Raw genomic sequence first — 16,296 nt, 5'->3', positions numbered from 1 at the left:
CTCTCCAGCTTTGCGTGAGGAACTTTCTCTATTTTGTGCACCTCCTGTAAGGGAAATAACAAAATGTTTATACTACTGTAAATGCCGGCCCTTGTAATTGAAAAACCGTATAGCCCGGTATGAAATACATTTTTATTAACTGGCTCAATGCTTGTTGGATCTTTCTTTTTTTTGGGCGAGGTAACTTTGAGGAAATCAATAACATCCCCTGTTACCACTCAACAAATGTTGTTACTTTAAACGCGAATGTTATTGATGCACCACCACCATTCTTGCCAGTAGTCAATTAATGCTGAATCAATCTGTGAAAAGCATGAATTGGACATTAGAAATATGACAGTGTGTTCATCCATGCTCATGACAGAGGGGTTACTAGATAAGCAGTGGACCACACCCATGTGTTTACTTTAGAGCAGGGGTACTCAACTCTTACCCTATGAGGTCCGGAGCCTGATGGTTTTCTGTTCTACCTGATAATTAATTGCACCCACCTGGTGTCCCAGGTCTTAATCGGTCCCTTATTAGAGGGGAACAATGAAAAAATGGAGTGGAACTGTCTTGAAGGCTTCAAGTTGAATTTCAGGGCTCTCACTGCACTTGGGCTTTTGCATTCCCAATTTTTCCCCATTTACTATAGCACCTATGCTATTTCCCATTTATGGCACCTGTCTCAGAGCTAAACGGTATTGTAATGTACTCATTGTGAACATGTGATCTGATCAGCCTTTTATGTTATGTATATGTAAATTAAATGTTATAAGCAGGAGCTGAAGCATTCTGGGAATGATAATAGTGTTTCTTGTTGAGGGAGTATCAAAAATATTGAATTACTGAAAAAACAATAATTAATAGGACAAATCAAAAGGAGAGAGAGAGAGAGAGAGAGAGAGAGAGAGAGAGAGCGAGAGAGAGAGAGAGAGAGAGAGAGAATAGCAATTTTGCTATGGCATGGGCGGTTATCATAAATAGTGGAGGTCCATCTGCTGTGTCCATATGCCCCTGTACTGTACCTCTTTAGCATTATCGTACGTAATATGCAGAACATAGATGAGGACGTTATTCTCTTGGGAGTCATGGTGTCCTCGGTTCAATCCCCGCAAGGAACACTGTATTCCCGGCCATTGCTACAATATTGACAAACTAAAGAGGCTGTTGGTTGCATCCTTCTTGTGACATACAGTCACTTACCAGCTTCATAATTGATCGAAACCGATGCAGGAGGGAATCTCCTCTAACAAATCATATGACAAACCAATAACACCATAAAAATTCATACTTCACAGAGTTGAGAAATGACTGTTGACTGGTATGGAGGGGCCTCTTGCAAAAATGATCATGGCAACCCAATCATATATGAATTACACAATGCTAATGTTGAATGCTTCAATTCATAAAGTTCTGATGGGGGAATTGTGTGGCACAAAATGGGCGGCAGACGGTGACAGTACTATGGAGCTCATAGACTGAGACGATAGGCTCTATCAGGCATAGAGCAAGCAGGCTTGCATGAATTATCACTCCTTACCAGAGCCTGTACCCTGGATCCACCTAGCCAGTGTCAGCCACTTACCGCCCAAAGAGCAGAAACTCATAAAGGGCCAAAGTGCAAAATCATCAACCAAGCAAAAGGAATTCACAGAACGCGCAGAACATACTGTAGAAGTCAGATAAATGTGAAAACTAATTCAGCAAATATCACTTTACAGAATAGGACTTTTTAACGCTGAGTTGAGTGTGGCAAGTAATATAAAACTGTAGGCAAAAGATTTTGCCTGTGTCACCCTCTAGTGTACAAATGTGCCTCAGTGAAAACAAGTGTATGTATGGGTTGCGGTCTCCTCCTTCCTCCTGTGTTGCCAGTAAAGCCTGGGTTCTGAACATGACAACAATTAGGAAGAAAACAAAATGTAATTTGATTTTATTTTGAGATTGAAGTCCTCCCAGTGGGTATCAAACATTGTCATCAGCAATCAATAACAGTATTCAGCGATGATAATTCAAATGGCGTGTGGTGAACATGGGCTGATGTCTCGTTAGTGTAGCAGACAGACCAGTGGGTGGTGGCCTATATTACCATAACTAGCAATTCATCTACTCACTTGACCAGCTCTACTTAAAGCTAATTGCAAAGCATCAGTTGCAATATTGGAGATCAATACACAGTAACACAACGCAAGACAGGCTTCAGCAGCTCAAATTGATTGTTTATCTGGCTGATGATGGTACTGTAAACAGATAGGCATAGAAGATCTGGAATAAGGAAGTTCCACCCAACCAGTCTTCCCATGTCCTCCCTTTCTCTGATCCCATAACATAGGAGCTGCCAGGACTGGGGTCATCATACTATAAACCTTTCAGCTTTGGTCTACAGTAATCATATAAAGTCCTGGAACACTGCAATGGGAGCAGAGAGAGAGAAGGAACAGAAAGGAGTCTGTGCTGTGTGAGTGGTGACAGACAGCAGCATTGGTCTGAGTGATAACTGTTGGAGGATGGAGGGAATTGAGATCTACAGGATGACACAAGGTGGGCGATTTCTGGTCCACTTTTCCACTTGCTTGCCATCATAGGTGTTCTGGAGAGCGGCCCTGACCTGAAGGGGCATACACATTGTTGAGACCATTTGTGTCAATTTCAAAACATTTGTGTCAATTTCAGTGATGTAAACAAACTGGCTGAAGTTGACAGTTCTGCAACTTCAGAGGAGAAAGCTTCCAGTACTCACATCCTTTTCCATGGGGAAGCCACCTGTTTCCAGCTTGGAGAAGACCAGCTCCCCGTTGATCTCCAACTCAAAGCTGCCTGCAGAAACAACAGCATCACACTTCTCTTCAAAACAAATGTAGGTTTAACCTTGATGGATACATACACAAAACAGGCATGAAAACTGGTATTTTACCAAAAAGAATAGGTAAACATTACAACAATACATTTCACTGTAGCCACCGTGCTTCTACATCTGCATTGCTTGCTCTTTGGGGTTTTAGGCTGGGTTTCTGTATAGCACTTTGTGACAACTGCTGATGTAAAAAGGGCTTTATAAAATAAATGTGATTGATTGGTTATCCAGCTAACCTTTTCGTCCTACAAAGCCTGACACCTCCGCCCCAGGAAACTCCACAGCGACAGCCTGCTGAAGTTTCTTGTAGCGGGGCCCGTACCCTCATTGGCCACTGAAACAGTGATAGAAAACCAAAACTGTGATGAATAATTAAAACAGCATAAAAACATACAACATACAGACTCAACCCGAGTGTTAAAAGATATGGCAGTTGCCATATTTCCATAGTTTGCATAATGGAAATGTTCCGTGACTTCCAGTTTCCGGCTTCGTTGTTAAACAAACGCATCCTCCCAAATATAAATGAACATAAACCTACCAGTACTCCACTCTGATCTGCACCACACCCATGGCTTTTGATCCAGATTCTTCTTCTCACTCCTTTCTTCTTGATTGTGCTTTGCTGATGTAAAGGTGTTTTGACTGAGGTTGGAGAAGTAAGAAACCTCAATATGAAAATACAATAGGAGCAATCGTAACCTGCCTCCTTAGTTATGAGTAAGTCTAAAAGGGTATATTGGATTACATCTCTACTGTCCCAGGTAGGGTTGGGCCAGTGATCAACTGAAACAGGCAAGTTACTACCCGATAGTTAACTGTTTTTTCATGTAAAACAATAAAACACTGCAAAAACAAAAACCATTGACAATCGAGACACCAAAGGCTCATCATCCTGAGTTATTTGAAGTTTCTATCCTGTTCTTTAGTAATGGATAAGTTCTAGGAAAACATTGAAACGTGTATTGAGACAATAATATAGCTGGGCAGGGTAATGGATTCCATGTGTGTAGTGTCAAGACCATAACATGCAGGAACAACACCTCCACAAAATGTCATATCTGAGAGGATCTATTCTACAGTGACTTGGAAACATTTCAGTTAACAGAAGTACATAGCTAGCTTGATGGCACTGGTATTTTGAGCTGAACACCAGTTCATTCAGGAAGAAAACTGAAATGGAAATTCCAATTGCCCTGAACATCGATTAAATGTGGATTTATAATTTCAGTTTACTTCCTGAATCGAATTAATTAAAATTGACCACAAACCTGCTTAACACATTCAATACAGGAAGAAAAACTCAGACACACTTTACTTTAGCCAGTCAGCAGGATTTGATCAATGCAGGCGCAATGTATGAAACGTACCAAGATGCTTCTTGCTCCAAAGGCTTTTCTCTTCCTACTGCAGTTGTCATGGCTGGCTCTGTTGACATTACAGCGTGGGTGTAGCCTACAGCTGTTCCCATTATAGAATGATCACATGACAGTGGCATTCGATGTCTGGATGTGAGCATCAACAAGTGAGTAATTACTGAGACCTGAGTAACACACCTGAGGTGCTATGTTGCCATAGGGATGTACTGTATGGGGAGTTCAGACCTGTGAATGAGCCAATACTCTAATAATATGGTAATATGTTGTTACATAGCCCTTTAGAACTGACATGTTCTCCATTCTAATGGAGTTGAGTAGTTATTACAGAAGTGAAACAAAGAGAAGAAAAAACATGCTAAGTAGTTTTGAGCATGACACGTTAAGACAATACTAACATATTTATAGAGTTAAATAATAACTTTATTTTGTGATAGAAGTTCTTCTAATGGGTATCATACTTGACAGCCCTGGGCAACAGAAAAAAACAGTGTTCAGAGATGATATTCAATAAACTGTGCGCATAAACAGGGGCTGATGAGGTGTCGTTAGTGATAGACAGACCGGTAAGAGATGGCTTTCAAAACAACTTAGGATTTATCTACTTGCAAGGTCAGCTCTACTAATAGTTCAGCTGATCATATATAAAAGCCACTGAGTCAATGAAAATGCATTATCTATGATTCAGTGGCAGTATACAATTGCAAATTCACAAGAGGTTTGGCTACTACGGTGTTTCTCATGTTTCGGCTAAAGAGAACAGTTCAAAACAGAGATATAGTTCACTGTTAAAGACACTGCCTGGAATGCTCCAGGCAGATTAGATATAGATGGACATAACTGAAGAAAAAAACCTGATTACGTCCAAGTTCCGACATTGATACACTAGTTTTAAAGATACATAAACGTTGTAGTGACAGAACTGAACAAAACAAAAACATTAAAAGTCTAAGCTTCAACCTTGATTAAAGTGTCTTGACACATTGACAAACATTGCATTGACAGGTTCAAGCAGCACGTTCATCATCATAGTAGGGTACAGGATACAAGTTGTGAAACAGGGCTTATGATGCTTAGAGCTAGGTGATAGAATTATTTTCAGAGGGCTGAAAATTATTGAGCTCCTTCCTTTCTTTTGGTACTCAATAACATTTATCTTTTACGTTCATCAAAACTTTGTTTATGTCTGGCCAATGATGGTGCTGTATTATTTGAGAGGAATTAGAACAATCAGGCAGTAACTGTCTGCCAGGCAATGAGGCATTCGGAATAAAATAGGGTGCTCCCCTCAACCCGTCTGCCCCTCGATCTTACGGTCTCCTCCATTTCTCTGATCCCATAACATAGGAGCTGCCAGGACGGGGGTCATCATACTATAAACCTTTCAGCTTTGGGCTAGAGTAATCATATAAGTCCTGGAACACCTCAATGGGAGCAGAGAAAGAGGGGAGAGAGAAGGCACAACAAAACCTTACGACAGGTTGTACTCTAAATCAAAGACAGTGGTCTTAGTCCAACTCTGCTAGTGTAGTTTCAACAGAGAGTTGCGTGTCACCCTCATGCCCAGTTAGTGCAAAGGCTGAGTGAGTAATGACAGTGGCAGTGATGGATGCTCACTGTCCTGTCTTCAGCATGCTGCTGTCAGGAGATGGCAGGGTTGGAGAATAGAGGGAGAGGAGATCTACAGGATGACACAAGGCGGGCGGCTCTTGGTGATCTTCTCCACTGGCTTGCCATCATGGGCTTTCTGTATAGCACCAATGATCTGCATGGGGACAAGACATATTGTGTCATTGGGGGTAGTCATTGGCAGTTGACACACACAGTGTGTCAGACATTAAAATGACAGCCTTGTAAGAAGTTAACAACTTACGTCGTCTTCATATGGGAAGCCGCTTGTTTCGAGCTTGGAGAAAACTACTTGCCCGTTGATCTCAATCTCAAAACTGCCTGCAGAAACAAAAGCATCAAATCAAGGAAAACAATGTAGTCTGAGAATATGGTAGAAACATACACTCATCAGCCAGTTTATTAGCTACACCATCATGTTCAAGAAAATGGTTCACTCCTACAGACAGTGAGTCATGTGGCCAGCTATATAAAGCAGGCAGACCGGCACAGGGATTCAGTTGCTGTGCAATTGGATGTTAGAAAAATGGGCAAAACAAGTGACCCAAGTGACTGAGTGCGGTATGATCGTTGGTGCCAAGCACATCGGATCGAGAATCTCTGAAACGGCCTCCTGGGCTTTTCAATGACAACAGTGTCTAGGTTCTCCAGAATGTTGCCACAAACCAAAACAATCCAGTCAGCAGCAGTCCTGTGGGCAAAAACAGCTCATTCATGAGAGGTCAAAGGAAAATATCAAGAATCGTGCAAGCTAACAGGCGGGCCACAAACAGACAAATAACGTCCCAGTACAACAGTGGTGTGTAGAATGGCATTTTAGAACGCACCGATCCTTGTCACGGATGGGCTGTTGCAGCAGACATCCACACCGGGTTCCACTCCTATCAGCTAAACACAAGAAGAAACGTCTCCAGTGGGCACGCGACTGCCAACACTGGACAATTGAGAAGTGGAAAAACGTCACCTGGTTCGACAAATCCCGGTTCCTGTTGCTTTATGCTGATGGCAGAGACAGGATTTGGCGTAAGCGGCATGAGTCCATAGACCCATCCTGACTGGTGTCAATGGTACAGGCTGATTGCGGTGGTGTACCACGATCCAATCTGCAGCAACTGCATGATGCCATCGCATCAGTGTAGACCAACATCCCTTTGGAATGTGTCCGACTTGAAGAATCCATTCCCCCAAATAATTCAGGACGTTCTGGAGGCAAAGGGGGTCCGTGTGGCAGTGAGCTCCCATCACTGCCACTGTCATTACTCACTCACCCGTTGCACTAACCCGGCATGAGGGTGACACACACCTCTCTAATAAACTGTCCAGTGAGTATATAGCTACACAGAAGAACATGTAACGATGTCAAAATGCTTCACATTATTAGTGTACTTACCAACACTGTACGTACCTGTATTGTCTGTAGTAGGCTGTGGAAAGGACCAACTTACCTTGCCTTCCTACGAAGCCCGACACTTCCGCTTCAGTGAATTCCGCGGTGACAACCCGCGCGAGCTCCTGATAGCGGGGCCCGTACCCTCATCCACCGCTAAAGACAACGACAAAACAAAAACACAGCTTGGTGATGAATAATTAACCCTAAAGTAGTTGGGGGGGAAATGTCCAAGCAATGTCTAAGGTAAACATTCATCAACTAACGTTAGCTAGCATAAAACATAGCCCGTTTCATAATAAAAGAGTGGGTACTCTGCGCTATGAAGGTGGCTAGTTCGAGCTGGTAGCTACAGTAGCTACCTAAAATGCATTGAAGCTGCTTTAAAAAAAATGGGAATAATCCAATAAATGGAAAATAAGCATACCAGTATTCGACTTTGACTTGCACACCCATGGCTGTTGAAGAAACTAGCTAGCTTGCTAGTTCCTTCTTCTCGATAAGCTGATTCAGGTTTGACCTAAAGACACGATTGTGTAACACAGATGCTAAAAAGGCGACATAGCTAGCTAAAGCGTATGAACAGAGAAATGCTGTTGATTGGTGTAACCAGAGGTGGGAGGAGCGAGAAAAAGCAGGAAGAAAATACTAGCAGGGACCTGTTCCAATACTTTTGAAATGCATCCATCCTTTCACTTTCTTCTTCCCTTCTTTGAGATGATTGATCATCTGTTTGAATGGCAAATACTATAGACATATAGGTGAGGTTTGGGTCGTTATTGGTGACACTGCAATGAACAATCCAACTTTGTAGCAAAAATCAATTGCAGTAGCAGTATTTGAAAACAATGGACAATTGTAGTAGTTTGCCATTTTTTTCTAGGAATGCTGTCAAAATTAATGTTTGGTATGCAAGATTGCAGTTTTTACCTACCGGAATCAGACTGCACCAATTAATTAAGACATGCTTAACAACATGATGTATATACTGCCTCTCAGTCACGGGCAAGTCAACATAAAATAATAACTGTACAGGTGTACTGCATCAATGACAAAGGTGGGCTGGGCAGATGACAAACTCAGACAGATGAGTCATGTCATAAAGTTGGGTATTTTTCTTCCTTATGTTTTACTTTTGCAAGGTATGCTGACTCAGAGGAGTGGCTTGTTGATTGATGTCTCTTTAACTGCAATAAATGGCTGGCTCCTTACTTATGCTGCATTTATAACCAAGTGGGAAAGTAGTATTTACCACATATACAACTGGTAAAGATCCAGTTGAATGGCCCTCCAACTGGTAATTACTATTGGGAAGCTCGTCTGTCATCCCTGAGCTCTAACTTCTCCCACATGCTGAACTCTGACATCACCTACTAAGGAAAATACATTGATACCAGCATTTTCAGAAGTAGATTTTATTTATTTAACTTTATTTTATCAGTGAGTCATACTGAGACCAAGGTTTATTTTACAGATTAGCCCTGAATTACATAAATTACAGAAAATACACATATCAAAATACAAAATGCAAGCAGAAAGAAAGAAAAACACAGTCATAAAAAACAAACACATTCATCTGTAATAAGGTCCTCAATCAGCTTTCTGAATTGGCCTAGAGACCAATTTCTCCACAATTAAGGTGCAAGAAAACTCAGTAGAGACCAAAGGAATTTCCAGAGTTAGCCATCCCTGAAACCGGGTGTGGTAGCTCGTATGTCTAAAGTTTAGTAATGATGTTAAGTACAGTGGGTCTTTTTGTAAAATAGCTTTATAAATTAAAACATAGCAATATATCAACCTATGTGACATCAAAGAGGGCCAACCAACATTCTAGTAGAGAAGGCAGTGATGAGTACTAAAATTGTCGCCCATAATAAATCGCAGTGCGCTATTATAAACTGCAACTAACAGCTTTAATGAAGTGGCATCTGCATTTATATAGATGATGTCGCCATAGTCTAGGACCGATAGGAATGTCTACTGAATAATCTGCTTTCTACTAAACCCATTTTTATTCTCAGTTTATTCTCATGCATTCAATTCATATTTACAACTTCACAACTCGTAATTACCATCTTCCCATTTGGCTTTAAACACACCATTATTACGGCTTATTACTGCGCACCTTCAGACTCATAAAGACATCACAAGTCATCATGGCAAGTGTCCACTCCCTTCAGAGTAAAAGCTACACCCCAGTCTTTCAGGAACTTGTTGTAAGCTAGAAGTAAAAGGACTGTTAATGGGCATTGGCATGATGACTAAAATGAGTTGGATTGTAACAATTTTGGGGAGAAACTAAGCACAGATAAAGCTTAAGATGAAGAGAAATGGCAACCAAAGATTCATCAACATGTGGTAAGTTTTTTCATCTCAATTGTCTTACATATCAACTTTAGAAAAAGGTTGTACTGTATATAAAGGACAATTTACACATGGCTTGTGAAGTTGTTTTTAATAACTTTAGCATCAATCAGTGTAAAAGTATTACTCTAACCCTAACATGGCCAGTTTAATGTAAGTTAAGATGATTAACTGCCCTCTATCAATGTGGTGCGTGTACTGATATTTCTAGGCAACATTACCATTACTTATAGCAACTATTCATGTTTTTATGATATCCCCATGTACTGTATGTATACTATGTGTGGCAGGTACATACTGTGTGTGGCAGGTACATACTGTGTGTGGCAGGTACATACTGTGTGTAGCAGGTACATACTGTATGTAGCAGGTACATACTGTGTGTAGCAGGTACATACTGTGTGTGGCAGGTACATACTGTGTGTAGCAGGTACATACTGTGTGTGGCAGGTACATACTGTGTGTAGCAGGTACATACTGTGTGTAGCAGGTACATACTGTATGTAGCAGGTACATACTGTGTGTAGCAGGTACATACTGTATGTAGCAGGTACATACTGTGTGTAGCAGGTACATACTGTGTGTAGCAGGTACATACTGTATGTAGCAGGTACATACTGTGTGTAGCAGGTACATACTGTATGTAGCAGGTACATACTGTGTGTAGCAGGTACATACTGTATGTAGCAGGTACATACTGTGTGTAGCAGGTACATACTGTGTGTAGCAGGTACATACTGTGTGTAGCAGGTACATACTGTATGTAGCAGGTACATACTGTATGTAGCAGGTACATACTGTATGTAGCAGGTACATACTGTGTGCAACATGTGACAGACATCTGATCAAGTTGTCAATACACCACGTTATCAGTAGTTTCATAGTGGCGTAATACACACACAGCTGCATGTTATCTGTGTCTGTTTGTGTATGCACTGTACTTGTAAGTGTGTGTGTGTTTATGTATGTACTTGTTACTGTACATGTTTGTGTTTGTGTGTGTACTTGTGACTACGTGTTTGTGTGTGTTTGTGTGTGTACTTGTCACTATAAGTGTGTGTGTACCTGTGACTGTACGTGTGTGTGTTTGTGTGTACTTGTGACTATGTGTGTGTGTTTGTGTATGTACTTGTGACTACGTGTGTGTTTGTGTATGTACTTGTGACTATAAGTGTGTGTGTACTTGTGACTGTACGTGTGTGTTTTTTACAATTTATTCGTAAATCATTGTGGGAATGACAGTCCCTTTAAAATGGAAGCCTAATGTCAACACAAAATGTGCACTAGCATGAACAGTAACTCTCACGACTCTTGTTTGTGTGTCTCTCAGACCTGAAAGTTATCCTTTTTGGCGGCAGAAACTCTGGGAAGAGCGAAGTAGGCAATGTGCTGCTGGACAGGGAGGAGTTTGTCATCAAGGAGCGGACTACGTGCTCTAGGAGGGTGGGAGAGGTGGCAGGTGGGTGGGTTACTGTGGTGAACACACCTGGCTGGTGTTTTGACTTCAGGGTGCAGGACACGCCTCAGCTGGTGAAAAGGGAGATAGTGCGCAGTGTCTCTCTGACCACCCCGGGACCCCATATTTTCCTTATCGTCATTGAGGCACACTCAGTGTTCTGTGAGAAGCGTCGCAGGGCTGTAGAGGAGCACCTGGCCGTCCTCAGTGAGAGAGTGTGGAGTCACTGTATGGTCGTCTTCACCTGCAGTGACTGGAATGGACACCTGCACATGGAGCAGCAAGTCAAGAGAGGAGGCACGGCCCCACTGTGGCTGGTGGAGAAATGTAGTCATAGGTATCACTGCCTCAACTTGAAGAGTGGACCAGGTGGAAATCAGGTCACAGAGCTGTTCAGGAAGATGCAGAGACTGGTGACAGAAAATAGTCACAGCAATTTTAAAATGGAGGGACTGCTTTTACAAGAGGTGGAGGAAAAGAAGAGGATAGTGGAGCAAAGGGCTCAGCAGAGATTGATGAAGATGCAGAAACAGAGATCTCTGCTCAATGGTGAGTTATCACTGAGATGGTTCTTAGGACACAATGCTTTGACATATTGCCAACAGTAGATTTTAGAATATTTCTGTTCTATCAGGGCTCTACAGTGCGACCATTTTACTCACATATGTGCCAAAATATTTTGCTGTGAGACTTGGAATTCAAAAATGAAGGATTCTAGCTTTATTACCTCAAATGTGGACAACTACAAATACCTAGGTGTCTGGCTAGACTGTAAACTCTCCTTCCAGATTCATATTATACATCTCCAATCCAAAATTGATCCAGAATCGGCTTCCTATTTCACAACCAAGCCTCTTTCCAAACATACCCTCGTAAAATTGACTATCCTACCGATCCTCGACTTCGGCGATGTCATTTACAAAATAGCCTCCAACACTCTGCTCAGCAAACTGGATGCAGTCTATCATAGTGCCATCAGTTTTGTCACCAAAGCCCCATATACCACCCACCACTGCGACATGTATGCTCTCGTTGGCTGGCCCTTGCTACATATTCGTCGCCAGACCCACTGGCTCCAGGTCATCTATAAGTCTATGCTAGGTAAAGCTCCGCCTTATCTCAGCTCACTGGTCACCATAACAACACCCACCCGTAGCACGCGCTCCAGCAGGTATATCTCACTGGTCATCCCCAAAGCCAACACCAACTTTGGCCAACTTTCCTTCCAGTTCTCTGCTGCCAATGACTGGAACGAATTGCAAAAATCGCTGAAGTTAGAGACTTATATCTCCCTCACTAACTTTAAGCATCAGCTATCTGAGCAGCTAACCGATCGCTGCAGGTGCACACAGCCCATCTGTAAATATCCCATCAAATCTACCTACCTCATCCCCATATTGTTTTTATTTACTTTGTTGCTCTTTTGCGCACCAGTATTTCTACTTGCACATCCTCATCTGCACATCTATCACCCCCTTGTTAATTTTCTAAATTGTAATTACTTCTCTACTATGGCCTATTTATTGCCTTACCTCCTTACTCCATTTGCACACACTGTATATAGACTTTTTCTATTGTGTTATTGACTGTACTTTTGTTTATTCCATATGTAACTCTGTGTTGTTGTTTGTGTCGCACTGCTTTGCTTTATCTTGGCCAGGTCACAGTTGTAAATGAGAACTTGTTCTCAACTGGCCTACCTGGTTAAATAAAAAATAAAAAATAAATACATATTTCTCATTGTGCTCCTACATTTCATTGTGTGCTCCTACATTTCATTGTGTGCTCCTACATTTTCCAACTTAGGCGCACATGTGCTCCTTGTAAAAAATGACAGCGTAAAGCACTACCTATTATGATGTTGCATTGTTTCCTTCTTTTCTACCAGGGGAGTCATGTCATCTCTCCGAAATCAGAGTCGTACTGCTTGGAGCTCGGGGCTCAGGGAAGAGTTCAGCAGGAAACACCATCCTGGGTCAAGGAGGAAGCTTTGAGGTCAGAAGGAGAACAGATGAATTACTTCTCTCAGAATAGCCCTGTTTTTGACAGACAGGAGATAGTGTGTAGTGTATCTCTTTGCTCCCCTGGTCCACATGCCCTCCTGCTGATGGTGCGTGTGGACCGGTCCTTCACAGAGACCTACAGGAGAGCTGTGCAGGAGCACCTAGAGCTCATCACAGACACAGTCTGGGCTCACATCATCGTCCTGTTCAACTTTGGGGACTGGCTGGGAGACACAACCATCGAGCAGCACATTGAGAGTGAGGGGGAGGCCCTCCAGTGGCTTGTGGAGAAGTTTGGCAACAGGTATCATGTCCTCAACAATAGAAGCAACTCAGGATTTCAGGTTACGGAACTGATGAGAAAGATTGAGGAACTGATGTCATGCAACAGCAGTTGTTACTGTAAGATTGAGGGTGGGATTCTGCAGGAGTTGGAGGAGATGAGGAGGGAAGAACAGAAAAGAGCAGGGGAGAGACTGACGAGGAGGCAGAAACAAAGAGAGACTGCCAGATCTCTATTAGGTGAGTTAAATCAATCTCTCTCAAAATGCACTTTAGGTGTCTGATTCTATTCATATTGGTGTGAAATATTTAGGATGAACATTTTGCAATTGTTCATAGAGCTTTAAATCTGACAATGTGAATGAAACACTTTGTATTCATTCATTTTATGTCCACAGCAGACGTGTTATACATGACAGTATTCTTATTTGTTTGTGACAGGGGAGCTCTACTGTCCCTCAGAGCTTAGAATAATGCTGCTGAGTGGCCGCAACACAGGCAGGAGCTCTGCTGGAAACACCATCCTGGACAGAGAGCACTTTAAAGTAGGGTGCCATTCTACTGACTGTGTGGAAGTACAAGGAAAGGTCAGGGGTAAGACTGTGACAGTTTTGGACCCACCAGGCTGGCTGTCAGTGGGTCCTGGCTCCCTGATGTCTCCCTCAGCCTCTGGGGTAACTGTGGTCCTGGTGGTTGTGAATGTGAGCTCCTCCTTCAGCCACACTGTCTGGAGAACAGCAGAAAAACACCTGGAGGCGCTCGGAGAGAAAGTATGGAATAGAACCATGGTCCTATTCCCCTTTGGGGACTGGATGGTCACGACCATCGAGCAGCGCATTGAGAGTGAGGGAGAGCCCCTCCAGAGGCTTGTCGAGAAGTGTGGCAACAGATACCACGTGTTGGACAGTAAGAACCAGGGGACTGGTGCACAGGTCACTGACCTGCTACAGAAGATAGAGGAGATGCTGGTGGAGGAGACGTTGGAGGTTCTACGGAGAAGAGAACAGGTTGGGAAGAGTCTCACAGTGATGCAGGAGCCAGAGATGGATGGAGTGATGGGAGAAGGCAGAGAGGTCCTTGTAGCAAACCACACAGATGCTCCCTTTCATGATGGTAAGCAAGACTGATGCACATTAGATAGAACTTACAGTGCATCATTTTACTATTTATTCTGACAGAGCTCTCTTGTGTTGCAGCATGTGAGGTGGCTAGTTCAGAGGACCTTCTAACCCCAGATGACTCAGGAGCCCCAGACTTTGGTGGACAGGAGTTGGCACTACCAGAGGCCAGCGGAGGATGGTGGACTGAAGCAAATCACTCCATCCTGGATGTGGAGGGGTTTCTGTCCAGCATGGCCAGTGTGCTTCGGGGGAATCAGGAGGGGCTGATGTGGAACATGGGGGGCAGACAGACGCTAGTGGTGACCCTCCCAGACTGTCTCCACACTGGACCTACTCAGAGCCATCATCTGAGATGGAATGGACAGAATGGTAGAAAACCAGTCACCCTGTTCTCTCCAGGACACCAAGCTCTCCTCCTGGTCCAGCAACCCAAAGAACCAGAAAAAATGCTGGTGAAGAAAGACATAGTTGATATACAGTCCCTTGGACACCCCAGGCTGAGGGACAGGACCCTCAAGGAGATTGCCAGAACAGGAGGCCTGCAGACCTTGACTGACCAATGGGGGAACAGTAATTTGGAGGAGCTTGAATCTTTCATTGACTCCTATTTTGAAATGGTGTGGAAGAAAACCATGGGGTCTTTCATAGTAGAGGAGGACGACTGTCTCACCAGCAACAGCCCAGAGCTGAATGATGTTGGGGAGGATCTTGTAAATAATGGTGACCAGGAGGTGCTGTCATCCATTGACAATAAGCTGTCTACGCTGGACATCCTGGAAGGCATGCAGAGAGACTTGCTGGACCTCAGACAGAGTCTGGATCACAGCTGTGACGTCATACAGGAACTCAGTGACAAAAGTAAAGCAACACAGAAGCCTGCTGTTCCCTCTGATGCAGGGGAGGCAGAAGTGGAGGAAAGTTGCTAGAGGAGAGATGTTCAACAATAACATAAATTATAAGTTATAGATTGGTTTGTTTTATCTAAATATGCCCTAACATCATTGTTCAGGTAACAACTAATTAACAGTATTGATTTATTGATGGAGTTAATGCTAATGGTGAGGCAGTATATTAACTTCATGATGTCATATGTTTCCACAAGGGGGAGCCCTCTGACAAGCAATTGTGGCGGGGTTGGTCTCCTGCATAGGTTACTGTATCTATTCACTACATGAAATATTTCACTCCATTATTATGCAAGACACCAGTCATTTTAAATCAGTTATTGTTGATAATTTCCTAGATTATTATTTTATTTATCTTATGAGGCTTGTATAAAGACAGACATATCAGGGTCCAGATGACAGCACATGTGTCATGCCATAAAAGTAACATATTATATATCATGAAACATATCATGCCATCCACGGGGCGACTCTTTTTTTGTGTTTGCTCATGAGACTTGTTCGAGTCAATGTAAAAAAGAATTGGATGAAAAACTGTCTGACTGTGCTGTGATGACTGTCTGCAGGTGCTGCAGCCCCAGCCTCAGCCCACTGGCTGATGACTCATCTCTCTACAGCAGAAGCAGAACATGTACAGTAGAACTGGGCTGATTCACAACTGGAAGGGAAATACTGTAGGTCTTCACATTGGGTAGTTACTGTTCATAAATAAGGGCATGGAGTTTTTCCTCTTCAGGTCACATGGTTAGGAAACACTTCAGGTGCTATTCACAATTGCTCTCCATCTTGCAACATGCTGAGGTGTGTGAGAATGAGAGAGAAAGAGAGTGAGAGAGAAAGGGGGAGGAATAGGGAGAGAGAGAGAGAGAGAGAGAGAGAGATGCAGAAACAGAGCATGTCCTAAATTGCCTTCAATCTCCAGTTAATGAAAAAC

The 16,296-nt window shown here is 42.9% G+C and overlaps 3 pseudogenes; 1 reads left to right on the top strand and 2 right to left on the bottom strand.

Annotated features, from left to right (window-relative positions):
* Nucleotides 1-1,951: 1,951 nt before the first annotated feature.
* LOC139421518 (migration and invasion enhancer 1-like) lies at nucleotides 1,952-4,235 on the bottom strand (annotated as a pseudogene).
* A 381-nt stretch (nucleotides 4,236-4,616) lies between these two features.
* LOC139421517 (migration and invasion enhancer 1-like) lies at nucleotides 4,617-7,838 on the bottom strand (annotated as a pseudogene).
* A 1,723-nt stretch (nucleotides 7,839-9,561) lies between these two features.
* On the top strand, nucleotides 9,562-15,013 carry LOC139422320 (GTPase IMAP family member 8-like; annotated as a pseudogene).
* Nucleotides 15,014-16,296: the final 1,283 nt, after the last annotated feature.

This window comes from Oncorhynchus clarkii, chromosome 12 (genome assembly GCF_045791955.1).
Source record: "Oncorhynchus clarkii lewisi isolate Uvic-CL-2024 chromosome 12, UVic_Ocla_1.0, whole genome shotgun sequence".
Lineage (NCBI taxonomy): Eukaryota > Metazoa > Chordata > Actinopteri > Salmoniformes > Salmonidae > Oncorhynchus > Oncorhynchus clarkii.
The sequence above is the reverse complement of the archived record's forward strand: the minus strand, read 5'-3'. Positions and strand labels throughout refer to the sequence as shown.